Source organism: Haemaphysalis longicornis, unplaced genomic scaffold (genome assembly GCF_048455015.1).
Source record: "Haemaphysalis longicornis isolate Haplotype H1 unplaced genomic scaffold, Haemaphysalis longicornis Haplotype H1 scaffold_10, whole genome shotgun sequence".
In the NCBI taxonomy this organism is placed as follows: domain Eukaryota; kingdom Metazoa; phylum Arthropoda; class Arachnida; order Ixodida; family Ixodidae; genus Haemaphysalis; species Haemaphysalis longicornis.
In genome coordinates, this window is record NW_027526204.1 from 22,757,687 (window position 1) to 22,785,037 (window position 27,351).

General features: G+C 46.1%; 1 pseudogene; it reads left to right on the plus strand.

Annotated features, from left to right (window-relative positions):
* The first annotated feature begins 15,649 nt into the window (after positions 1–15,649).
* LOC144159757 (uncharacterized) lies at positions 15,650–19,694 on the plus strand (annotated as a pseudogene).
* The last annotated feature ends 7,657 nt before the right edge of the window (positions 19,695–27,351 follow it).

The following is a 27,351-nucleotide window of genomic DNA, read 5'->3' on the forward strand; positions in this document are numbered from 1 at the left end:
TTTTTGCGTTTATTTCTATGGATAATGAACCGAATAAAAGCGTGTTACAAAAGATTTTTAGATTCGGGAATTCTTGGGACTGAAGAGGCTAATGACAGTCCGTTGAATGCAGGGGTGACGTCGAGCGTGCTTGACAATGTGCCTCGGCAAAACGTGAACTCACCTGTAATATTGACAGTAAAACCATTACGGCAAGCCGCGTCGAAGAGGCGCCAGCCTCTGTGATCTTAATGCTGCCCCAGGGTTGATTGTGCGCGTTAAAATCTCCAGTTAACACGTGCGGTGCCGGTGTGGATAGTACGATGTCCTGGAGGGGATCCATTGTTAATGCACAATCAGGGGGAATGTGTGCGGCGATGCGGGTGAATTGCTGCATAGAACTTTTTATAGCCATTGTGACATACTCGTTCGTTTCATCTGAAGCCGTGGTATGCTCCATGTAGTTCAGACCAGTCCTGATTGCGAGCAGAACTCTTGAAAAAAGCCGCACTTGTAGTAGACTGGTGAACAGTGTAGTCAAATAGACGGATGTTTGCGCATAACCGCGACTCTGATATTGTGATGACTAGAAAGCGGTGCTTCTGTATGAACCACCGGGAGTCGGGAAGCCAGCTCCGAAGATCACAAGCGTTCCTTTGACACACAGTAGCCTTCTTTCGTATTTCCACACTTATTTAGTCCCAAAGCCCCTATCACCATTGGGTGAGGAGAGGCGATAGAAGGTTAATAATTGTGCTAATGCCCTTGGCCACCGGAGATGAGAACGGAGCCAGGAAAACTCGAATGGCCTCCACTACTAAAATGATGAGCGTACAAATGTTCATAGAGTTTTGATGATGACGGCAGCTGGGTCTGTTCTGGTTTTTCTGCTGACAGGGACACACCGCAGGCGGTGTCCCACTCGATGAAGTGACTGCAGACGCTGTCAAGCTTGATGACATAACTGCAGGTGCGGGCAACGACACAGGCGTCGCCATGGACATCGACTCAGCTGATGACGTGGGTGTCGTTGTATTGGACGCCACAGATTCAACGGGTCTGGAAGCAGGTAGCGGCGGAAAGTCTTCGTCAAAGCTTGCCTCTAAAGTGTTGGGAGCTGCCGCTTCCATTTTGGTGACCTTCTGGGTTCCAGAAGGCGACTTGTTCCAAGCAGCACCTTTCCCCCACTGATCAGGCGGGGTTGCCTTCGCTGATTTGTCAATGTTTTTATCGCCCTTTAAGCTTCTGTATGGCCTTTCCTTTATGAAAGACTGGACAGTGGGCAAATTTAGATTAATGGCTGTTCCCACAGTTTGGGCACCAACGATTACCAGCGTCGAACGCAGAACTTTCGTGACTGCCCCCGCACCGAGGCCCAGCAACTAGGAAGTCTACACATAGTTGCCACGTTGCCACAGTGTTGGCACTTTCGGTGTCTGAACATAAGGATATACGCGGTCGCGCATATAGCCTAGAAAAACGGGCTGAGGTGCTGTTTAAGTGGCAAATATATTCCACACGCTCTTGGATAATTTGCCTAGATGACTCACAGATTTCACTGGTCTCTTCGGGTGCAGAGCTACGTTGATTTTAGGGTAAGACAGATAAATTGGAACGTCCCAGATAACTCCCGCTCCGCACTCTCTACAGCGGGGCTCGTACGCCTGTACAGCAATAGCTTGACCGTTTTATTTTGAGGGGACGTCCAGTAGCGTCAGCACTATGCCTGTCCACTGCACGGAGGCTAAGTCGATGGTTTGGCCTTACTTGAAGGACTCCTTTCGGAGCCATAGACTCAATGCCACACCCGTGCTTCTGAAATTACACAATAGACTGGCTTCTGAGAGTCAGGTACTGTCTCTTAGAGCCACGTTGTGGTTTAGGAAGCATCACGGTTTAGAAATGTTTTTGTTCGTCTGTGTTCTTCGAGTCTTATTGAGCTTAAATAATGGGGGTTGTACCTGACATGTCAGAAGTTGTCCTCATCGTCCGGCCGCGGTTGATTAAAAAGGCAAGATGATGAGAGGGGACTAGTCTGACCAGCTGGTATCGGCGACAATTTTACAGAGGAAGCGTTAGGAGCGTCTTTAGAGGCGTTAGAAACTGTTTCGGAGTTTGTATGATGGCAGGGGTTCATCGCCAAGTCACCGGTAGCAGCTCCCGTGACGGGGGCAGACAGATGACATTAAGACGTGGAACCGGCAGCAGACCAGCAGGCGAGCCATGCGGCAGCCCTGCCGGGGGGGGGGGGGGGGGGCGCACACCGCAGGAAGCATGCCCTTGGCTGTTGTGACGTACTGTATTCTACCCACAAAACGTCAAAACTCATTTAAATGAGACTGCGAGGAGACACACGAGCAGCCTGCAGAATGAGTCTTCTTCCTCACAATAAATGTCGCGTGCATGGAGCCTACGCAACAAAGACGATATCAATTATAATTACGAAAGAGTTCCACGGGTGGTTTAATAATGCAAGACCACAAAATAATATTCAGTAACAAGGTGTCGCAAAGAACATATAATGCCTAAAGGGTCGATAACTGGGCAAGTTGGTATAAATTTATATTGGTGCAACAGCGCGAACAGGTACGACACACAGAAGGAAACAACACTAGCGCTGAGTGGCGCCTGCGTTTACAAGCCAGAGCTTTCTTAGTTGGACCGATGGCGTCCTGTTAAAAAACTAATGCATTTCCACATATACGAGTTTGTCGACCGAAAAGCTTTGTGAAGATTCCTGAACGCACTACGAGTGTGGAAAACCGGGCTTTCATTATGTCAAAACGGTTACTTGAAAATCGCGAAAAAGGCGGTTCTTAGGAAAGACAATACACGCAACCATCATGAAGAAGGAGTACAATATTCCTAAACCATTTGTCGGTATACATTAAGATGCGCTTACTCAGTCCGCGAAAAATCGTCGCATAGGTTTGTTCTTTTGTGATTCGGATCTTCGAAAGATTGACGATCCATTGGCCGCACTTTCAGCGATGGTTGTACGCACGTGTAGCGATTCTTTTGACGGCATTTTGGCGCAGTTTGAATGTGAGAAAGCTTTCGCGCCTCTGTCAACTTTCGTTTGGAAGGGACGGTAAAGGTTTTATTACAGAGTGAATAAGTACGTACGAGTGTCTGCGCCCTTAGCATAGGCGTGACGTGTAAAACACGTGCCTATATAAACGTTACAGGCTCCAGAAGTGTCCAGCTATGCCACTTCGCAATCGAGATATGACAGCGCCTGGCAAAGAAGACATTCTTCAGTGTCGTGCTTTTCAAAAAAGCTTCCGAGATCTCCCTAGTCCGCATATCTTTGTGTGCCATTCTTACAATCGCAGATTAAACAGGCGTTAGTAGCCGCAACCTTTGGAATAGGCCGACAAGTGAGACGTGGGAGACAGGCGGTAAGTCAATATGCGCCGGCGTGAGCACGATCACATGCTTAACGGCACGCCCTCGTCTCACTTGTCGGCCCATAGCAAAGGTTGCGGCTGCTATCCGTTGTTTAACCGTACGACAGTTCTGATGACACACAAAGATGGGCATACTAAACATGGCTGAAGCCTTTCTTTATATAAAAAAAGGATTGTGAAATTGGTGTTATTGCTTTCGGCATCACTGATTGATTGTGAAGTGGATTATAAGGACAAATCTTGAGTTGAAGCTGTGTAGTTTATATGGGTACGTGTTGTACGCGACATACCTATGCTAATGTCGCAGGAGCTCTTATATATATTTTCTCTCTGTAAGAAAACCTTCAGGCAGTAGTCAGGGCTAGTCTTGTTGTTTCCTGGTATGGATGCACCCTCAGGTTATTACAAACAAACAAACAAACAAACAAACAAACAAACAAACAAACAAACAAACAAACAAACAAACAAACAAACAAACAAACACACACACAAACAAACAAACAAACAAACAAACAAACAAACAAACAAACAAACAAACAAACAAACAAGCAAATAATAAATAAATAAATAAATAAATAAATAAATAAAGGAATAAAAGCTACATAAATTAACCTCTTGATTGACTAAAATGGGCTTGTTGACTAACCGTATCATTAACGGTTGACAAATACAGACAGCTGTGCAGTTACTTGGTCATTATGGTGTATTTAACACAATGATTGAGTTGATTATCAGGTTTAACGCACCGACGCTGCCCAAGCGATGAGGCCAGCCGTCGAGACGGTGACGCCGAATCACGAACACACCGGCGTTTTTCGCTTTTCGTGTCTATCACAAAAGCGGCTGCCGCGGCCAGAAATCGAATCCGCTTCTGCGGGCTAGCAACACAGCGCCTTTGTCTCTGCGCCACCGCGGCGGGTGTATGTACCACTGCTGTGGTTGAAATACAGGTATAAATATTTGCTGAGGGCACTAGCCGTGTATTTTCGAGTTTCACACAAGGAGCACTATACGGTCACCCGTAAATTATCAATAAAAAATGGAATGAAATATTTTCTTACCAAAGACAAAAACCCCATGTTGAATACGGAAATCTGTGTATGAAAATAAAAGTTAATTGAAAGAACCTTTGCAGGCTCATTTATGCAAAGGAAGAGGAAAGCGTAATAATTTACAGTTCCGCAAGAAGTCTAACACCTATAGTTTTTTTTATTTCTGTGTCCGTTGTTACAGTTTAAAGCGTACCTTTATCACACAGGCTTTGAGCTCGTGTCGGCGCCGAAAACCGCGCGTAGGATTCAGCTACGCTTATATTTTAAAGTGTACATTCGTTTACAGCAGCATAAGGTAAAGAATCGCTTGAATTAAGTACAGGCGTCTGGAATGTCGAGTAAGAGAGATGATAGCACGAAAAACATTGTGTTCGTGGCTTTTTCCCTAACGAACTTTTCCGACCTGTTAGGTAGAATACGGGGATGTGATGCGGCAGCTCCGATGCTTATTAAAGACTTCGAGCACGGTACTGGCTGAAAAACAAGAACGTTCAGTGTGCGCTTACCGAAACACTTGTCGCTCACACGGAGTGCTATACGTCGAATGGCGGCCCTGAAATGGTTTCGGCGCAGCTTTTTCAAACCTGCCGCTGCCGACCAGAGGCGTGAATGCTCAACAGGTGCTTTCGAAGAAGCCTGCTCGTTAGTACTCAACGGGTATGCGGGAACGAATGTGTCACGCCACTTACATTGTGGAGGAAGAACTTACGTGCAACCCTACATGAACCCACTGAGTACGAAGCTCCTCTGAAAACACAGGTGGTACATACACCAGAAGTACAAACTGTAAGCTGTGGCATTAGAAAAGAACTAATAATTATACACACGGATCATAGGAGGGTAAAAGGATAACGAAAAAGTAATACACATGAATGCAAGCGATTGGTCATTTTATGCCCTCGATGACAACTTTTCTAACCGCAGCGTTTCAAGCATACGTATACTACTTAAAAAGAAAGCTTTAAAGAACCCTTTTATTTCAATAATGAGTGCTTTGATTGACCTAGCCCCTAATCTATCTCGCCAAGCGGGTAGCGATGGAAAGTTGTCAAGAATAGGGATGTTGCGACTAACCCTCTTGTAAGCAGTTCTGCATAATACAGCAACACACCAGGTCTAAAGCTGGAACATGACGTTATTCCTATTCACTATGACAAAGAATTTATAATAGTTGCGTGGTAGGTAGATCAGACTCTTTCACTTTAATTTTTCTGAATACTGGGCTGTGTTGCGACATGACAAAGACTGCGGGGATAGCTCCTAAAAGTACCGTGGTATTTCATCAGATTGCAAAAGGTTACGCACTCCGCTTTGGATGCATGATCTGGGTTCAGTGAAAGATGCGTTTGCTTTGAAGTTAACTTATATATGTGTAAAAAAAGGGCACACTAAGGTGTATTATCTACATTCCTCTTTACTGTAGTGTCACCACGGTGGTCTGGCGGGAATTCTTACAGAGGTTAGCTCCGTGGTAGTGCAATACTGTTACATTCAAAAGCTTAGAGGAGGCACTGACTAACATGATGTTCTGACAGTGTGCCGGAGGGTGAACGGAAATACATGAGGCATTGACTGTGTGAGCTCTGAAAGGGGGATTGACTGTGTGAATTTGAAAGTTTATCGCCTCTGCGATGGCATCTCAGAATTAACAGCCGTATCAGATGTGGTGACAACGAGTTCACGCCTGCACGATGTTCAGTCTACACAAATCGAACGGGATACCTCGGCACGGCCTCTAGGCGATGAGGATCTCCGAGCGCTGATACCGAAATTTATCCTGGAAAATCTACTCTGAACCTCCGCTTGTGCTGCCGCTCCTTGTCCCTACACGGCTGCCCGAACCTTGGAGGGATGAATCAAGAGGGACAGAAGGAAGCTGTATTGATCGAGGTACAGTTATGGTGTCGGGGTGGCTGGATGTGACTAGCATAGCCCTGTCTACGAGGTAAAGTTGCGTCCTTTGGTCAGAATCGCTTCGTGCCTCCTCCCACTCACCATTGGAGAACATTAGAAGGAAAGGGCTGTTCTTTCAGGCCCACATGAAGCGGGGTACTGTGGCTCGTGCCTCACGCAGGAGAATCTGGAGAGCGGTGGAAGGGGGAGGGATGGGAATTACCACTCGGCAAGGGAGGGTGTTGGACCGGACGAATCTATGTGGGTTCTTTACCGTAAGTGATTTGAGGAGGAGCAGGGGTACAAGAGGTGTGCGAGGCAGCAATAAGTGGCAATATAGTGGTAAGGGCTTGCGTTCGGGCTAGTTGGTGTTCCATAACTACTTCTTAATCGCCAAAAACTACAGGGACATAGAATGAGACAGGGACACGCGCTAACTTCCAACTAAATTTTATTGAGCAAGCGTGAAATATATACATGAAAAATAGTCGATAGGAGATACGGAAAGGAATGACACAGAAGAGATAACAGATAAACTCGGTGCTGTCCCACACGTGTCAGGCGCTACCATGACCAGTTCTTTTTCAAGAACACTGCTTGCTTTACTGACAAGGCTATCGACGTTGTGCGGACGCATTCGAAATCACCTAATTGCATCTCAGCCACTTCAACTTTTTCACGCGTGCGTTGATCAGAATTATGAAACAACATGACTGAATTTTAAAAGTAGGGTTCGCACCCCTGGCATTCAGCACAATGATTTGAGAGGTTCCCATTTTTTCCTTTTTAGTACGTTATTCTGGTGTTCACGTAGCCTTGAGCTGATGCATCTGCCAGTCTGTCCTACATATACTCTACCACAAGCCAACGGCACACGGTACACTACGCCGCCATCACATTCGACATACTTGTTGTTATGTCCAACATTACAGTCACTGTTTTCTTGCCTTACCGGACAGGTTTCCTTACACAGCCTTGCGAGTTTAAGCGGTGCGGACATGGCAACACGAACCCCGGCCCTCTGCCCTTTTTTCTTGAGCCTATGTGCAACACCATGCAGGTACGGTATCACGGCCGTCTTACGACACTCACTACCATCCTGTACACTGGTCTCGGTCCCTTTTCCTGGTAGCCCTTCACGCCCTGCGGACAGCCTCACAGACTGCCACAATGACGTGCTCAGGGTACCCAGATTCTCTTAGCCGAGAAACCTGCACCTCCACAGCGCTGTGCACTTGGTGAACGCAAGACTTTTTGAGGGCGTTGGTGAAACACATCGTCGCTACTGAGCGTTTCACCAGTTTGGTGTGCGCAGAGTCAAAATGCAATAGGGGCTTCTGGCTGCGGGGGGCGTAACCCCAGTAAACCTGGTCACATGAAAACGTGAGGCGTATGTCTAGGAACTTTAGGGCGTTTTTTTCCCGTGTTTTGTGCCTTATTTGAAGGGGACTGAGGCAATCTTTGAACACTGCCAGCGTCAACGCTACATCGTCTTCAAAGCAAGACGCACCCCTCTGAAGTAAAACCAAAAAGTCATCAACAAACCTGTATACCTTAATGACATTTGTGGACTGCAATCTATCCGCCAACAAGCGGTCAAGATGTCCCAGGAAAAGATCACTCAGCGCAGGTGCGACACACGACCCTATACACACACCCTCTTTCTGTATGAAAATTTTGTCGTTCCAGGAAACGTACGTGCACTGCAGATACATCAACAGCAAATCAAGAAACCCTTACATTGATACTCCACTTTCATTTTGAAAGGCTATGACACCAAACTCTAAAATACACTCCTCAACACACTCTATAACCCGGTCATGCGGTATGGAATAATAAAGGTCCTTGACATCTACAGAGAACCCATTTAACGCAGAGTTGGAGTGCTCTGCCACGAAGTCGCAAACTTCTTCTGAGTTTATCGTACGAAAGGGATCCCCAGCATCCAGCAGCCCAAGGTGTTTCTGTAGAAAAAGACGCACAGATTTTTACCAGGTGTGCCGTTCTGAGACTATAACACGAAACGGCACCCCCTCCTTGTGTGTTTTTGCCGCAAACAACATGTCTAGCCCTATCTTTGTGCATTTTTCAAGTAATTTGGACAACACCGACAGGTTCAATTCTTCACACAACTTCTTAGCCTTCGTCTTAACAGCCTCTAGGGAAACATCATCTCTTGGAATCATTGCAGCACCAATTGCTTTGATTGCCTTCTAAAAGAAAAGACAATGCGAAAAAAACCCGAACCTACCTTCTTTGTCAGACGGAACGACGGACAAATTGTGTCGTTTCGGATACTCTCCTACGTCTTTACAGGTACCCGTTGACGGACATGTCCCCGGCTTAGAACGATATTTCAACAGTGTGTGGGACGCACTTCTCAATTCCGATTAGGCTGATAATAAATAGGGTTGGGCCTAAAATACCGCCTTGGGCACACCACGCGTGAGTTTGTGATAGGCGGTTTCGCCGTCCTGCGTGGCTTGCAATTTTGCGAGCGCTCCAATGTGTCCACAGGGTAAGCAAGACCCAGAGTACCCAAATGGGTACCAGCAAATTTTATTACTTTCGTTTGCTTTTCTGCTATGGTAATTTTTTGCGTTTATTTCTATGGATAATGAACCGAATAAAAGCGTGTTACAAAAGATTCGGGAATTCTTGGGACTGAAGAGGCTAATGACAGTCCGTGGAATGCAGGGGTGACATCGAGCGTGCTCGACAATGTGCTTCGGCAAAACGTGAACTCACCTGTATTAATGACAGTAAAACCATTACGGCAAGCCGCGTCGAAGAGGCGCCAGCCTCTGTGATCTTAATGCTGCCCCAGGGTTGATGGTGCGCGTTAAAATCTCCAGTTAACACGTGCGGTGCCGGTGTGGATAGTACGATGTCCTGGAGGGGATCCATTGTTAATGCACAATCAGGGGGAATGTGTGCGGCGATGCGGGTGAATTGCTGCATAGAACTTTTTATAGCCATTGTGACATACTCGTTCGTTTCATCTGAAGCCGTGGTATGCTCCATGTAGTTCAGACCAGTCCTGATTGCGAGCAGAACTCTTGAAAAAAGCCGCACTTGTTGTAGACTGGTGAACAGTGTAGTCAAATAGACGGATGTTTGCGCATAACCGCGACTCTGATATTGTGATGACTAGAAAGCGGTGCTTCTGTATGAACCACCGGGAGTCGGGAAGCCGGCTCCGAAGATCACAAGCGTTCCTTTGACACACAGTAGCCTTCTTTCGTATTTCCACAGTTATTTAGTCCCAAAGCCCCTATCACCATTGGGTGAGGAGAGGCGATAGAAGGTTAATAATTGTGCTAATGCCCTTGGCCACCGGAGATGAGAACGGAGCCAGGAAAACTCGAATGGCCTCCACTACTAAAATGATGAGCGTACAAATGTTCATAGAGTTTTGATGATGACGGCAGCTGGGTCTGTTCTGGTTTTTCTGCTGACAGGGACACACCGCAGGCGGTGTCCCACTCGATGAAGTGACTGCAGGCGCTGTCAAGCTTGATGACATAACTGCAGGTGCGGGCAACGACACAGGCGTCGCCATGGACGTCGACTCAGCTGATGGCGTGGGTGTCGTTGTATTGGACGCCACAGATTCAACGGGTCTGGAAGCAGGTAGCGGCGGAAAGTCTTCGTCAAAGCTTGCCTCTAAAGTGTTGGGAGCTGCCGCTTCCATTTTGGTGACCTTCTGGGTTCCAGAAGGCGACTTGTTCCAAGCAGCACCTTTCCCCCACTGATCAGGCGGGGTTGCCTTCGCTGATTTGTCAATGTTTTTATCGCCCTTTAAGCTTCTGTATGGCCTTTCCTTTATGAAAGACTGGACAGTGGGCAAATTTAGATTAATGGCTGTTTCCACAGTTTGGGCACCAATGATTACCAGCGTCGAACGCAGAACTTTCGTGACTGCCCCCGCACCGAGCCCAGCAACTAGGAAGTCTACACATAGTTGCCACGTTGCCACAGTGTTGGCACTTTCGGTGTCTGAACATAAGGATATACGCGGTAGCGCATATAGCCTAGAAAAACGGGCTGAGGTGCTGTTTAAGTGGCAAATATATTCCACACGCTCTTGGATAATTTGCCTAGATGACTCACAGATTTCACTGGTCTCTTCGGGTGCAGAGCTACGTTGATTTTAGGGTAAGACAGATAAATTGGAACGTCCCAGATAACTCCCGCTCCGCACTCTCTACAGCGGGGCTCGTACGCCTGTACAGCAATAGCTTGACCGTTTTATTTTGAGGGGACGTCCAGTAGCGTCAGCACTATGCCTGTCCACTGCACGGAGGCTAAGTCGATGGTTTGGCCTTACTTGAAGGACTCCTTTCGGAGCCATAGACTCAATGCCACACCCGTGCTTCTGAAATTACACAATAGACTGGCTTCTGAGAGTCAGGTACTGTCTCTTAGAGCCACGTTGTGGTTTAGGGAGCATCACGGTTTAGAAATGTTTTTGTTCGTCTGTGTTCTTCGAGTCTTATTGAGCTTAAATAATGGGGGTTGTACCTGACATGTCAGAAGTTGTCCTCATCGTCCGGCCGCGGTTGATTAAAAAGGCAAGATGATGAGAGGGGACTAGTCTGACCAGCTGGTATCGGCGACAATTTTACAGAGGAAGCGTTAGGAGCGTCTTTAGAGGCGTTAGAAACTGTTTCGGAGTTTGTATGATGGCAGGGGTTCATCGCCAAGTCACCGGTAGCAGCTCCCGTGACGGGGGCAGACAGATGACATTAAGACGTGGAAGCGGCAGCAGACCAGCAGGCGAGCCATGCGGCAGCCCTGCCGGGGCGGCGCACACCGCAGGAAGCATGCCCTTGGCTGTTGTGACGTACTGTATTCTACCCACAAAACGTCAAAACTCATTTAAATGAGACTGCGAGGAGACACACGAGCAGCCGGCAGAATGCGTCTTCTTCCTCACAATAAATGTCGCGTGCATGGAGCCTACGCAACAAAGACGATATCAATTATAATTACCAAAGAGTTCCACGGGTGGTTTAATAACGCAAGACCACAAAATAATATTCAGTAACAAGGTGTCGCAAAGAACATATAATGCCTAAAGGGTCGATAACTGGGCAAGTTGGTATAAATTTATATTGGTGCAACAGCGCGAACAGGTACGACACATAGAAGGAAACAACAAGCCAGAGCTTTCAAGCCAGAGTTTACAAGCCAGAGCTTTCTTAGTTGGACCGATGGCGTCCTGTTAAAAAACTAATGCATTTCCACATATACGAGTTTGTCGACCGAAAAGCTTTGTGAAGATTCCTGAACGCACTACGAGTGTGGAAAACCGGGCTTTCATTATGTCAAAACGGTTACTTGAAAATCGCGAAAAAGGCGGTTCTTAGGAAAGACAATACACGCAACCATCATAAAGGAGTACAATAATCCTAAACCATTCGTCGGTATACATTAAGATGCGCTTACTCAGTCCGCGAAAAATCGTCGCATAGGTTTGTTTTTTTGTGATTCGGATCTTCGAAAGATTGACGATCCATTGGCCGCACTTTCAGCGATGGTTGAACGCACGTGTAGCGATTCTTTTGACGGCATTTTGGCGCAGTTTGAATGTGAGAAAGCTTTCGCGCCTCTGTCATCTTTCGTTTGGAAGGGACGGTAAAGGTTTTATTACAGAGTGAATAAGTACGTACGAGTGTCTGCGCCCTTAGCATAGGCGTGACGTGTAAAACACGTGCCTATATAAACGTTACAGGCTCCAGAAGTGTCCAGCTATGCCACTTCGCAATCGAGATATGACAGCGCCTGGCAAAGAAGACATTCTTCAGTGTCGTGCTTTTCAAAAAAAGCTTCCGAAATCTCCCTAGTCCGCATATCTTTGTGTGCCATTTTTACAATCGCAGATTAAACAGGCGTTAGTAGCCGCAACCTTTGGAATAGGCCGACAAGTGAGACGTGGGAGACAGGCGGTAAGTCAATATGCGCCGGCGTGAGCACGTTCACATGCTTAACGGCACGCCCTCGTCTCACTTGTCGGCCCATAGCAAAGGTTGCGGCTGCTATCCGTTGTTTAACCGTACGACAGTTCTGATGACACACAAAGATGGGCATACTAAACATGGCTGAAGCCTTTCTTTATATAAAAAAAGGATTGTGAAATTTGTGTTATTGCTTTCGGCATCACTGATTGATTGTGAAGTGGATTATAGGGACAAATCTTGAGTTGAAGCTGTGTAGTTTATATGGGTACGTGTTGTACGCGACATACCTATGCTAATGTCGCAGGAGCTCTTATATATATTTTCTCTCTGTAAGAAAACCTTCAGGCAGTAGTCAGGGCTAGTCTTGTTGTTTCCTGGTATGGATGCACCCTCAGGTTATTACAAACAAACAAACAAACAAACAAACAAACAAACAAACAAACAAACAAACAAACAAACAAACAAACAAACAAACAAACAAACAAACAAACAAACAAACAAACAAACAAACAAACAAACAAACAAACAAACAAACAAACAAACAAACAAACAAACAAACAAACAAACAAACAAACAAACAAACAAACAAACAAGCAAGCAAGCAATAAATAAATAAATAAATAAATAAATAAATAAAGGAATAAAAGCTACATAAATTTACCTCTTGATTGACTAAAATGGGCTTGTTGACTAACCGTATCATTAACGGTTGACAAATACAGACAGCTGTGCAGTTACTTGGTCATTATGGTGTATTTAACACAATGATTGAGTTGATTATCAGGTTTAACGCACCGACGCTGCCCAAGCGATGAGGCCAGCCGTCGAGACGGTGACGCCGAATCACGAACACACGGGCGTTTTTCGCTTTTCGTGTCTATCACAAAAGCGGCTGCCGCGGCCAGAAATCGAATCCGCTTCTGTGGGCTAGCAACACAGCGCCTTTGCCTCTGCGCCACCGCGGCGGGTGTATGTACCACTGCTGTGGTTGAAATACAGGTATAAATATTTGCTGAGGGCACTAGCCATGTATTTTCGAGTTTCACACAAGGAGCACTATACGGTCACCCGTAAATTATCAATCAAAAATGGAATGAAATATATTCTTACCAAAGACAAAAACCCCATGTTGAATACGGAAATCTGTGTATGAAAATAAAAGTTAATTGAAAGAACCTTTGCAGGCTCATTTATGCAAAGGAAGAGGAAAGCGTAATAATTTGCAGTTCCGCAAGAAGTTTAACACCTATAGTTCTTTTTATTTCTGGGTCCGTTGTTACAGTTTAAAGCGTACCTTTATCACACAGGCTTTGAGCTCGTGTCGGCGCCGAAAACCGCGCGTAGGATTCAGCTATGCTTATATTTGAAAGTGTACATTCGTTTACAGCAGCATAAGGTAAAGAATCGCTTGAATTAAGAACAGGCGTCTGGAATGTCGAGTAAGGGAGATGATAGCACGAAAAACATTGTGTTCGTGGCTTTTTTTACTAACGCACGTTTTCGACCTGTTAGTTAGAATACGGGGATGCGATGCGGCAGCTCCGATGCTTATTAAAGACTTCGAGCACAGTACTGGCTGAAAAACAAGACCGTTCAGTGTGCGCTTACCGAAACACTTGTCGCTCACACGGAGTGCTCTACGTCGAATGACGGCCCTGAAACGGTTTCGGCGCAGCATTTTAAACCTGCCGCTGCCGACCAGAGGCGTGAATGCTCAACAGGTGCTTTCGAAGAAGCCTGCTCGTTAGTACTCAACGGGTATGCGGGAACAAATGTGTCACGCCACTTCTGTTGTGCAGGAAGAACTTGCAGACAACCCTATATGAACCCATTGAATTCGAAGCGCCTCTGAAACCACAGCTGGTACATACACCAGAAGTACAAGCTGTAAGCTGTGGCATTAGAAAAGAACTAATAATTTTACACACGGAGTATAGGAGGGTAAAAGGATAACGACAAGGTAATATACATGGATGGAAGCGAGTGGGCATTTTATGCCCTCGATGACAACTTTTCTAACCGGAGCGTTTCAAGCATACGTATTCCATTTAAAAAGAAAGCATTAAAAACCCCTTTATTTTAGTAATGAGCGTTTTGATTGACCTAGCCCCTCATCTATCTCGCCAAGCGGGTACCGATAGAAAGTTGTCAAGAATAGGGATGTTGCGACTAACCCTCTTGTAAGCAGTTCTGCATATTACAGCAACACACCAGGTCTAAAGGTGGAACATGACGTAATTCCTATTCACTATGACAAAGAATTTATAATAGACGCGTGGTAGGTAGATCAGACTCTTTCCCTTTAATTTTTCTGAATACTGGGCTGTGTTGCGACACGACAGAGACTGCGGGGATAGCTGATAAAAGTACCGTGGTGTTTTATCAGATTGCAAAAGATTACGCACTTCGCTTTGCTGGGATAATCTGGGTTCAGTGAAAGATGTGTTTGCTTCGAAGTAAACTTATATATGTGTAAAAAAAGGGCACACTAAGGTGTATTATCTACATTCCTCTTTACTGTAGTGTCATCGCGGTGGTCTTGCGCGAATTCTTACAGACGTTAGCTCCGTGGTAGTTCAATACTGTTACATTCAAAAGCTTTAAGGAGGCACTGACTAACAGGATGTTCTGACAGTCTGCTGGAGGGTGAACGAACATATTTGAGGCATTGACTGTGTGAGCTCTTAAAGAGGCATTGACTGTGTGAATTTGAAAGTTTATCGCCTCTACGATCGCCTCTCAGAATTCAACAGCCGTATCAGATGTGGCGACAACGAGTTCACGCCTGCACGATGTTCAGTCTACAAAAATCCAACGGGATACCTCGGCACGGCCTCTAGGCGATGAGGATCTCCGAGTGCTGATACGGAAATTTATCCAGGAAAATCTCCTCTGGGCCTCCGGTTGTGCTGTCGCTCCTTGTCCCTACACGGCTGCCCGAACCTTGGAGGGATGAATCAAGAGGGACAGAATGAAGCTTTGTTGATCGAGGTAGAGTTATGGTGTCGGGGTGGCTGGATGCAACTAGCATAGCCCTGTCTACGAAATAATCCTTGGGTCAAAATCGCTTCGTGCCTCCTCCCACTCACCATCGGAGAACATTATAAGGAAAGGGCTGTTCTTTCAGGCCCACATGGAGCGATCTCCCGATTCTCACGCAGGAGAATCGGGAGATCGGTGGAAGGAGGGGGGATAGGAAGCACCACTCGGCAAGGGAGCGTGTCGGCCCGGAGGATTCCATGTGGGTTCCTGACCCTAAGTAGTTTTAGGATGAGCAGGGGTACTTGGGGTGTGCGAGGCAGCAATAAGTGGCAATGTAGTGGTTAGCTGTCAGTCTTGCAGATCTGGCACCATGCAAGGGAACAAGGATAGGGCCCGCTCGGAAGTCGAGTCCTCAAGCAACGTACGTCGTGGGCTGGCTTGCGTCCTCCCGGCCGGGCATGAGCCGGGGTCCAGAGCAGTTATACTAGGTGGGTTGGGAAATTTCGAAAAGACAGATTTAGTTGGGCGTTCGGGGCGTTAGCGTATGGCGGGGCGTAAAGGGCGCGTCGTCGAGACGCGCCCTTTAACGCTTTTAGTTGAGCGTTCCGCAACACCTTTTAAATACAGAGCATTTCTTTAACTCACATGTAGCGTCCGCCGTCCATCCGCAACAGCTCAGCGCGCAGGCGTGCCCTCTCCCCCACTCCTACTCTCCCGCATCACGCTACCCTCCTCGCTCTCAACAACAGGTCCGCACCCCTCCCCCTACACTATATATAAAAAACAATACTTACCGGCGCCTGGTTTCGATCCCACGACCCTGCGGGCGGAACGCAAGGTACATGGTGCTCTACCCACTGCACCACAAAGCCGACACAAAATGGACGGCTACGAACGCGCCTTATATCCTTGACTCATTCAAACTACGTCAAGAAGCTGCTGATACAACGCATTCACTACCACCAACTCCCCAAACAATAAACGTTAACGCAATACACCCACCCCCTATGCGACGCATTTACTCGAGTCCCCTTCGCGGGGAGATGGGCCCTTTTTTTGAGCGGTTATACAAAACAGCGGTACACATGGTTAAGCATGTTCAACAGCGCCATCTAGCAAAAGTAAAAGAAAACTGTACCGCTTCAGCATGTTTAACAGCGCCATCTAGCAAAAGTAAAAAAAAAACTGCTTCTGTTTTAATCCGCAAAAAAGGGCAAGTCAAGTCGAGGGCAATCCGGCGGCTTCGCGCGTTTTTGTGCGTGTGTGTAGCAGAAATCCCGCAATCCTAAAACAATGCCTCATCCGGTGGGAATACTGTCAAACCGTCGACTTCTGCCACCGTTGACGTGGAAGCAGATCGACGAGCTACTTCTTACGCCTGCCGAACGCCGACTCCTGAAGGGGAACATCACGCTGGACGACCTCGAGTACCAGATGACGCAACCGAGAGGTGGAACGTTTTCGCTTTCGGTCCCGCCATGGCCTTCTCTATATCGAAAATATCGAAAACACGCTCTTCAAGCAGCAGTTTAGATTTGCGAAAGCGGACTAGGACCACCTGTACAGCTCCCTGATGCTGCCAGAGAAAATCGTGACTCCACAAAATGTCACAATACCCGGCCGAGAAGCGCTGTGCCTCACGCTCAGACGGCTCGCGTACACCAACCGCTGGTGCGACCTGGAGCAACTGTTTGGCCGCCACATCTCCGTCATGTCTAGCTGCTCCTCCATGGTCATCAACCACAGCATCACGACATTTGGGCACCTGCTGAAAGACCAGAACTACCATCACTGGATTTCGCCTGCTTCGCTGCGGACCTTCGCAAGGGTAAGTCGACTCTGCGCCCTTTCCTCGCTGGTGTCGAAGCACAGTTCTTACCTTCAGCTTAAGGGTGAAGCACTGAGTACTGCTGGCGCTAACGGTGTTATCAAACTTAGCCACCATGCTCATAAGAGAGGTACCTGGGCTGGCAAAACTCAATCGCTACCAAGCTCCTAGACCTTTCATGTGGTGCAAAAACAAAATGAAAGCAACGACTGCGTATTTCATTTTGATTCACTTCGCGGTATTTATTTGTTTTGAGGAACTTTGGACCCAAGCAATTTGCCCCCCTTATTTCTCTCGCAGCAGAGGATGCGGAAAGTCAAAACCCGAAGCGCGTGCTGTGCGGCGAAGCCAAAATATAGCGCATGTCTATTGGCGGAGCCGACTTTTTGTTGTTGTTGGTTCTAAATTTCGGAATATTTAACAATTTAAACCCTTATGAGTATTAACCTGTGCTGGAAAACCAAAGTTAGCATTACTGGCACAATAATTTATAGATTTAAAGGCTGCAATTTTGTAGTAATTTTCAATTTTATAGTAATTTGGCTAGTAACTTTCGCCTGACTTGATAGTGATTTTCGCCTGGCCGTAATTTATGCCACTTCCCCTCGTTACCTTTTTTAACTGCTCAGTAGCATCAGGTGGTGCTTCTTGGCGCGCCCAAAAGCAGCCAGAATATTCTAATCATTCCAGTTGTAAATGCCAGGTCAAACATTCGATATAGGAAGGCAGTGCTCAACAATGCACCCAAATACTAAGTGTTTGGAGTGCTTACTCTGTGGCATGTACTGAACGGCTGCCCATGTGTGTGAGTTAGTCCAGTTGTTTCAGCTATCAGTCCTGTACTTTCACAGCTGCTAGCATACACTTACAATTCATGTGCATGCCGTATTCAGTTCCCTTCAAAACTCGCCTTAAGGCTTAAGTGGGCGCATGACAGAGAAATATTCCAATATTCACTTGGCAGTGCCTCCATTGCTTATGACTATCTCATGACTGTAATGAGGTCCATCATGCCATATTTCACTACTCGTGCATTGTATTTTGCTCAAACTTTACTTCATAATGCTAATGTTACATTGTACCACTCATCTTTTGTCACTAGCTATTGTTGCTTGAATGTCAATTGTTCTCCTCACAACCCAGTCCTAAAATATCTTGTTGGCTCTTCATTTGTCTTTGCAGTGACCACTGTGCGATTGTTACATAGCATGTTTACCGTGTGTTGGCGGTGATCACACTGTAGCTCGCTGTATGCACAAACGTCATTGTCATTTCCATTGGTGCAGCAGATTGGACCAAGTGCAGATTTTTAAGCATTGAGTTTCGCTGTTTTATTTGTCAACGCGAAGACAGCAGTGAAAGAAGTCGCCGTTATTGCCAGGGTGATCTTCATCAACGCAGAAGATTATGACAAAAACCTAAATGTAAACAATAATTGTCATCTTTGCATGCGGTATTGTAACCAGGGCATGTTTCCGTACTCAGCAACATTTGGCAGTCCATATTGTCACGAAGCCAAGGACGACACAGTTGTTTGGAAAAAGAAACAAGCTTATTGGAGCGAACTTGTGCTCCCCTAACAACTGAAAAGAATACAGAGGCGGCGAAGCGGCGGTCAACATAGTGACGTACGTGCGTCGGCGAGCGTCGCAGAATCGAATGCCGCGGCGTCTGCTGTGCAGGCTTTTATCTTTCGGCGCGAGAGTTTCTGGAACCGTCGATTCGCATCCAGAATATTGTAGATCACAGAAGATTATTCTGGGCTAGCGGCGTTAGGGCGAAACGCTCTGCTTATCTGAATGCGATAGCCCGTGCGGCATAAAAATAAAGAATGGAACACGCGCTTCGCATGGAGAACAGATAACAAAGCCGGGCGCGGCCGGGCATTAAAAACAAACAATAAATAAACAAACCCGTACATGGTTCGCGGCAATATCAATACAAGCGACACTCCCAAAACAGTTGCGCTGAAGGTACACTGCGCATTCTCTCATTGTCCACCCGCTATTTCAGAGATTTATGCAGTACAAAAACTTATGTGCTGCCCACACAGAGAGTCTGCCCTGTACAAAAACAGTTTCTGTGTTCATTGTGTCATTTTTTTCTACTTTTCGCTGGCAGTACAAGAGAAGGGCGCTCCACTGACCAACTGCTGGGCTTTCGTTGATGGGACGGCACGTCCAATTTGCCGCCCCAAGATGAACCAGCAACTGTATTTTTCGGTGCACACAAGAATGCACATGGTTAAATACCAGTCGTTGAAGTGCCCAAATGGTATTGTGTGCCAGCTTGATGGACACTACCCAGGAAGCTACCATGTTGCAAGTGAGTCAGCCTTGGTCCTTTTGTTGCTCAGAATGTGGAATGTGTGGTGCGTCTGATTTTTCATTGCAGTTACGAATACTTCTGGAGCCATGTTTAAATGTTGCCGACAATTTGGATGGCTGGGGGTTGTTCATAGTGTGCGTTTGCCCTGCTGCTGCTCTTTTGTGCAGGAATCCTTCGCGAGAGTGGAATGTACGCGAAGCTGGAGGAGGGGGCTAGCGGCCAGGACCAGGACTTCGTCATTTACGGCGACCCTGCTTAACGTGTTCACTTAACGTGTTCCAGTCAGACACGATCCGAGGGAAAAACGAGTACATCAACGCATCAGTTCTGGCAAAAAACGGGGTTAGTAAGTTAGAATGGGAGTGCCGAGTTGGCCTGGTTGGAAGAAAAGATAAGTACGGGGATGGGTCTCCCGACAGTTTGCGGTTCAGCAACAAAAAAAGAAATTCAAGTCGCAAATCACGCCTGCGTGATTCAAGCGTGTGGATGCCGTTATCAAACATTAGCTGGGTTGGGGAATCGGTTCGTGAGTATTTGGAGTAGATAAATCGGATTGCCTTCCTTTGTATTCGTTCAAGTTTATTAATATTAACTTTCGTGTGCGGGTCCCATACGACACTGGCATATTCTAGTTTATGCCTTATATATGATAAATAGCACATAAGTTTTACTTTTGAGGGAGAATTGCGCAGTTTATGCCTTAAGAAACCAAGTTTACGAAGAGCGGCTGCACATATGTTTTCAATGTGCAAGTTCCAAGAGAGGGTGTTAGTAATCGTTAGTCCTAAGTATTTGTAGCTTGTTACCTCTTTTAAAAAATCACTTTCTAATTGGTATGCATGCTTTAATGGACGTTCCTTACGGGTCAGCTGCATATAGACACATTTATCAGTATTTAGCATCATTCCCCACATACTACACAATTTTGAAATATTTCCAAGGTTGTTATCAAGTTCGGTTTGATCACCAGGACAGTTAATTTCCCAGAATAGATAACAGTCGTGAGCAAACAGTCTAATCTGCACACCAGAATCAATAATATTGACGATGTAATTGATGTAGACAAGGAACAGTATTGGACCCAGGACACTTCCTCGGGGTACACCAGATGTAACTTGAAGAGATGTTGATTGGTGATCATTTATGGAAACATATTGTTCCCGGTTACTCAAGTAATCCGCGATCCAATTTACCAAAACGGCTGGAAGGCCAATGCGTTGAAGTTTTAATATTAGTTTATCATGTGGAACCCTATCGAAAGCTTTACTGAAATCTCGAAATATTGCATTAATTTGTCTACTGTTACCAAAGTTTAAGGCAAAAGTGTGAATAACTGTAACTAATTGCGTAACTGTGAAATATCCCTTTCTAAAGCCATGTTGTTTATCAGATAGGTTTGAGTGTTCACTTAAAAAGTTGAAGAGTTGGTTTGCTATTATATGTTCGATTAGCTTGCAGCGTGAAGATGTTATAGAAATGGGACGATAATTTTGAGGTGACAAGCGGTCACCTTTTTTAAATACGGGAGTGACGCGAGCGGCCTTCCAGTCCGGTGGTAGTGTGGACGCCAACAAAGAGGAGCGAAAAATGATCACAAGAAATTTTGCAATATGTTCAGCGTATCCTTGGAGAAAGACGTTAGGTATGTCATCGGGACCACAAGACGCTTTGGTATTGAGTTTTAACAGCATAGACAGTACACCAGGATTGGATATAAAAACAGTTTCATGTGGATCAAACACTTGATTAACGTTGTTACAAGAACCGGTACAAGAAAAAAACGCTTTGAAAGTACAAATTGAAATTGTCAGCCATAATTTTCTGGTCTGTCACAATCAATTTTTATTTCAGTGATAGGTTTCCTTTTTTCGCCGAGAAACTTCCAAAATTTGTTTGGGTCAGTCGTTATAAATTCAAGCAGAACTACTTTAAAATAACGGTCTTTCGACTTACGAACGGCCTGGGCTAGGTTGGCCTTGACATCGTTCATAACAACACAATGCACATGATTCTTCCGTAACCGTTTCAATTTCCTTTAAAGGTGGATTATGTCGCCTGTCATCCAAGGTGTTTGTTTATTAATTTTCCTTTGCTTGTTTGGGATAAATTTATCAATACAGTGAACGCAAATGGCTTTAAACTGTTCCCATAACGTGCAGACATCATTATTTCCAAACGCAGCAAAGCATGTTTATATGTTGTCAATGACAGCTAAGTAGTCGGCTCTCGAATAGTTTTTGATGGTACGTAGTGATGACTTTTTCTTACTAGAAATCTTTGATAGGGGAATTGAAATGATAACCAGGGAGTGATCGGATAGCCCTTGCTCCACAGAAATTGCGCAGTCGTCATATTCGCGATTGAGGAACACTACATCCAAAAGGGTACGAGTTGACTCATGCGTTCTGGTCGGTTTACCAACAACTTGCTTGAGGTTGTGCGTAAGCATGATATCAAAAATAATTTCAGTAGCAATCTTGTTTGAGGGGCCTGTTACAAAACGTTCCCAGTTAACTCCGGGCAGATTAAAATCGCCTACTAACAGAATTTTGCTGTTCCTGAAGTGGGACATGTGATGTTGACACTTCGATGCAAGTATCGCAATCAGGAGGTCTATAAAGTGCATATAAAATAAAATTATGGCTCCAAGCGGATACCGTGATGCATATACACTCAATATCCTGAAAATCATGAATGATTGTGGCCTGGAGTGATGATTTCACAAGGACAGCTACTCCGCCACCTCTTGAAGTCCTGTCTTTCCGAAATACAGTGTATAACGGAGGGAGTACATCATAATCACTTATATCGGGACTCAGCCATGTCTCTGTAAGAACCGTGATATGGGGGTCGTGTTGCAGCAAGGCTATTTCCAAGAGATCAGTTCTGTTACAGACACTCCGGGCATTTATATTAACTAATCCTAAACCTTTATCACTTTGACTATGTTTGTGGTCGATAAGAAGGGGGTCACTTTTCAATCCTGCATTATTTGTTGGAAGTGTAGACTGATTTAGGAAGACTTTTTTCCCTTTGGCGGATGGGTCTGACTTCTTGTCATGGGACGAGTTTTGTTTGCAGCACTGGTTTTTTGAATTGGTTTTATATCTCCTGCTTCGTTGTCCCAGACGTACGTTTGACCGTCAATATACAGCTTATCAAAAGCCATGTACACCTTCTCGCCTTTTTCACGGTGAATTTTTGATCTTTGCCACAGATTTTTTCTAACCTCACAGATCCTACGAGAGAAGTCTTTGCCTATAGATAGTACCGTGTCTTTCAGTTTGAACCCGTTTTTTAATATTAGTGATTTGTCTCTCCAATCGAGCAGCTTAAATATTACTGGCCGAATTTTACCTTCTTCTGGTCTGCCCAATCGATGTATACGCTCAATAGCGATGGGTTCCTTCAGTTCCCTGATGTTCTTGATAATTTCGTTGTTTACCTGTTGTTCAAGCGTTTCGCTTGTCTCATTTTCTGCTTCAGCAAGACCGTACACGATTAAGTTAGACCGTCTGCTCTGATTTTCGAGCTGGTCAATCTTGTTTTCGAGGACGACGATTAATTTATTCATCGAGCAAAGCTGGTCCTGGCAGGTGGTCACTTTAGCTTCAATGGAGGATAAAGCATCTAATTAGAGCAAAGAAGATACTATGAAAGACAGAAATACATGTACCTGCTGTACCATGACAAACTAGGGATTAGTAGGGATGGTTATATTGAACCCGTGATTAGGCGTTCCACTCGTTCACTGCACTCAAAGAAATTGAAGGAATTTTCATGCAAAACCGACAACTTTAAAAATTCGTTCTTCCCTCGTAGTGTACGCGAGTGGAATCGGCTTAAAGCTGACGTTGTAGAATGTAGGACGGTCGAATCATTCATGAATGCTTTGAAAAAATAACATCATGTGTACATTTCCCCTCTCCATCCAGATATACAACGGACGTTGTATATCTTGTATTCTTTGCCTCCAGTTGTAACTTGATAACCAATGTGCGCAGTTGTGCTTTGTGGCCCCCTTGTATGTTTTCCTGGTTTCCCCCCACAGACAGTTTTTTTGCTCACTTTGTCGCGTTCTGTTGGGATGAAATTGCTACTGAAAAGATGCCTCGTATCTTATCGATACTAATAGGTTGTTACATCAGTGCAAATCTTTTTGCGCATGCGTGCATCAGGTTGTATTAACGCTTTTCTTTTTTTGGGTGCCTTCTTTTTGTCTTTTATATTGTGCCTACAATAATGCCACTACACATAAACCTTTCCCAGGCATATTGCCACATTCTTGCTCCCTTTACTTCTTCATGTCGCGTCTTTTTCCGTCTTTTTTTTCTTACCGCCCCCTCCTGCCAAGGGCCTTGTACCAGAGGTCGGCAGTACCATGTAAATAAAAAAAATAAATAAAAAATTTCTTATCGATGTCAGGTAGCCGCTTCTCCTTGATCTCTTTGATGTCTGTAGCAATAGCACAGGAAGAGAGAAGGCCCGGGCTCTTCTCTCTTCTTCCTCGCGTTCCAGCTGCCGCCTCCGCTCTTCGTCCCTCGCCTGCTGTTCCAAGAGCGCGCGCTGCTTGTCCCATTCCAGCCGGCTCTCTTCAAGTGCCAGCCGACGCGACTCGATCGCGTGCTCTCGTCGCTGCATCTCAGCCTCGTGTTTCATCCGTTTCAGCAGGAATTTGTGGTCTACCTCTAGGTCTTTCTTCCCTGCGAACAAGGCATTTTCATTGACAACAATTACATTTGCCCACAACCAGGATTCTTTGTTACAAATCATGGGACCAAGTCATGCTTGTCCTGAGTAGTAGCTATACGAGCATCGCACTTGATTAGAGGAGTGCATGAACACTCGATACGTCGAAAAAAGAATCCCTGCTTTATGAAAAGCCGTTCACATTTCCAAATGCAGAGCTGGAAGGGTCTTCCCGCTTTCAACAAAACACTTCGTCATAACGAACTGAAGTTCACTCTGGCTCAAACTACATATGGAAAGATTGTGCTTAAATTGTGCCATGCTAGCAACGAGGCAGTTTTCGTGTAATGTACACAAACAATTTACGCTGCCTTGGCGTGCTTCTTGGGGCAGTGGATTGATGGGCACTTCCAGAACTCTCCGAGCTGACGGACGGTGTTGCTAGGGGCTGAGCAGGCTCGTCGTTTGTGGCATTAGAACATGACGCCTCCTCTTCGAGCGAGGTGGGCATTATCGCAGCGAAAAGCCCTGTGGGTCTTTTCGCAACATTGTCTGTAAATATCGCCATGCAAAAGCGTGTATAATTAAGTAAACTTGCTGTGACACCCTAAAAGTTTCGCAGACCATTAGCAAAAAGTCGAAACCTCTACAGAGTTTCATATTTTGATTTTCAATTAATATGAATGAAAAGGTCGAGTGTCAGGTATGGCCCTTACACAACAGGCCCCCCTGCTGCTACCTGCTTTGCACAGGCCTTTAATATGCAAAATGAACAATGCATATGCAATTTCTGTTCATAAAAACACAAGCTGTGTTTTTTTGTCTTAACTTTCTGCTGTGACAATGAAAAAAAGAAAGCAGCATAAAAAATTATCGAGTAAAAGTAGCATGAAGTTTACCAGAAGAGCTAAAGTGTTTTTCCCCTGTGGCTTGGCTGCTTTATGCTTTCACCCCAAATAGTTTAAGAGCGTCTAGGGAATGACGCTTTCCAAATTCCTTGGTAGGTGAAGGAATAGTGTAGTATAATTACAAACAATTCAGTGCAAAAAATTTAGAATACATTTCAAAAGAACACAATAAAGTAAGATTTCGCAAATTGAAGCACCACACAAAACCTGCAGTCACGATAGAGAGAGAGAGCACCTTTCCTGTATAATCAGCCTCAAGGCGCGTGCTGTGTGGAGCGCGTGCTGTGCGGCGAAGCCAAAATAGAGCGCATGTCTACTGGTGAAGCCGAGGTTTCGTTGTTGTTGCTTGTAAATTTCGGAATATTTAACAATTTAAACCCTTCCGAGTATTAACCTGTGCTGGAAAAACAAGAGTGAACATTACTGGTGCAATATTTGATAGATTTAAAGGCTGCAATCATGTAGTAATTTTCGCCTGGCTTGACTCACTGGCGGTTTCAATGCCGGAGCTGCTGTTCTCGTCCTCCTCCAGGGGCGAAAGGACGACGATGCTATCAGCAGCATCATTACGAGCCGCTTCGGCCGCCCTTCGGGTCGCTGCCACGCTTCTGGGGCCCCGAGGTGCAGTGGGGGCACGGCGGTGAGCTCGAACCTTAAATGTAAAGTTGGTACCATCGGCGAGGGAAATGAGGTCTTGGAGGATGTGGTCCCGCTCGTTGTGCTCCTCCTCCATGCCCGACCTACATATAGGAAGAAAACGCCGAATAAATCAACACCTCTGCTAATCAGCAAGCGAACGTTTGCCGATCATTGAGCATGCCACTATAAACAACTTTCGCAGATTCTTGCGGTCGTTGGCGGCGTACAGAGACATCAGATTTTGGCAGCGGTCGCGCACCGCTCGCGCCGCGAACGGCTTCCTGGTGTCGCTGCTGAGCCGCTCAGCGATTTTCGTCCACTGAGCGGGATCCCTAAAAGGCTCGCTGGCCTTGACGTCCCTGAGAAACCTCATGTTATTGCTCACAAAAAAATAAACTCGAGCAGGCGCATTTTCAGTCGCTCTCGATGCAGCAGCCATTTTAAAGCCGTCTCCCAACAGGTCTTCCCGGAGGTCCGCAGCGCCCCGCAAGCGCCCCAGAGCATACGCTCCCAGCCGTTGTGTGCGTAGCACCGCATCACCGGGGCGTTTACGTAGCGTACTGCGCATGCGCAGTCGTAACCCACCCCGTCGGGGCGCAAACTTGTCCGGAGTGCGCGCCTAACTAAATCTGTCTAATAGCACAAGCAAAGTTCTAACGGGCGTTTTGGAACCTGAGATTGTAATTGTGATGTCGGCCTGCGTGATAGCACCAGCCCTGCTGCCGCCTCCTAAACCTCTGGAAGAGGGGTCTTCACCGGGGGGAATTGATGGCAACGGTCCTGGGCATATTTATGACGACGATGGCACATGCGTTGTGACGGTGGTCCTATGCGTCACCGATGCTGTACGCGGTGGTCCTATGCGTCACCGATGCTGTACGCGTTGGCTAATTACCCACCGCACACTGGTGGAGAAAACGATAATGATGCGCGGGGCACGAGCTGAAGGTGGCGGGTATTGTGACAATGTCAAGGGACAGCCAGTCGGGCACCCTGAAATAAGGGGCTCGTGCGTGAAGAAACGTCGTCCTTCAGGCGGCTGGGTGTCCGTTCTGGTAGCCACGGTGGGCTGTGGGAACGCGCTGCCATCGTAATCATCATCATCATAATCATCCTATTAGGGTCCAATGCAGAACGAAGGCCTCCCCCATTTACCTCCACCCATTTCTGTCCTGTGCTGCCCGTGTCCATTCCTTGCCTTCCTCTTCTTCAAGTCCCGTCTCGCGGTGTCCATTCTGTTCTCTTTGTGGTCCACCTGTTGTCCGTTCGTCGTACCACATAGCCAGCTCAAGTCAATTTCTTTTTCTTCACCTGGACTATGACATCAGCTACCCGAGTTTGTTCCCTAATCCTGGAAGCTCGTTTTCTGTACCTAAGCGTTACACCTAACATTATTCTCTCCATGGCAGGTTGAGCGAACCTAAGCTTGATTTTTAATTGTTTAGTAAGTCGTCATGTTTCTGCTCCGTATTTCATCACCGGCAGGACGCATTGGTTGAATACCTCTCTTTTTGGAGATAGAGGTGTCTTACTTTTCATTATTTGCGAGTGCTTGCCGACTGCACCCAACCCCAGTCCTATTCTGTGCCTGATTTCTTTCACGCGGTTTTGGTCCGCGCTGACCATTTGGTCAAGGTAGTTATATTCTTTTACTTGTTCTAGTGTTTCGTATCATAATTT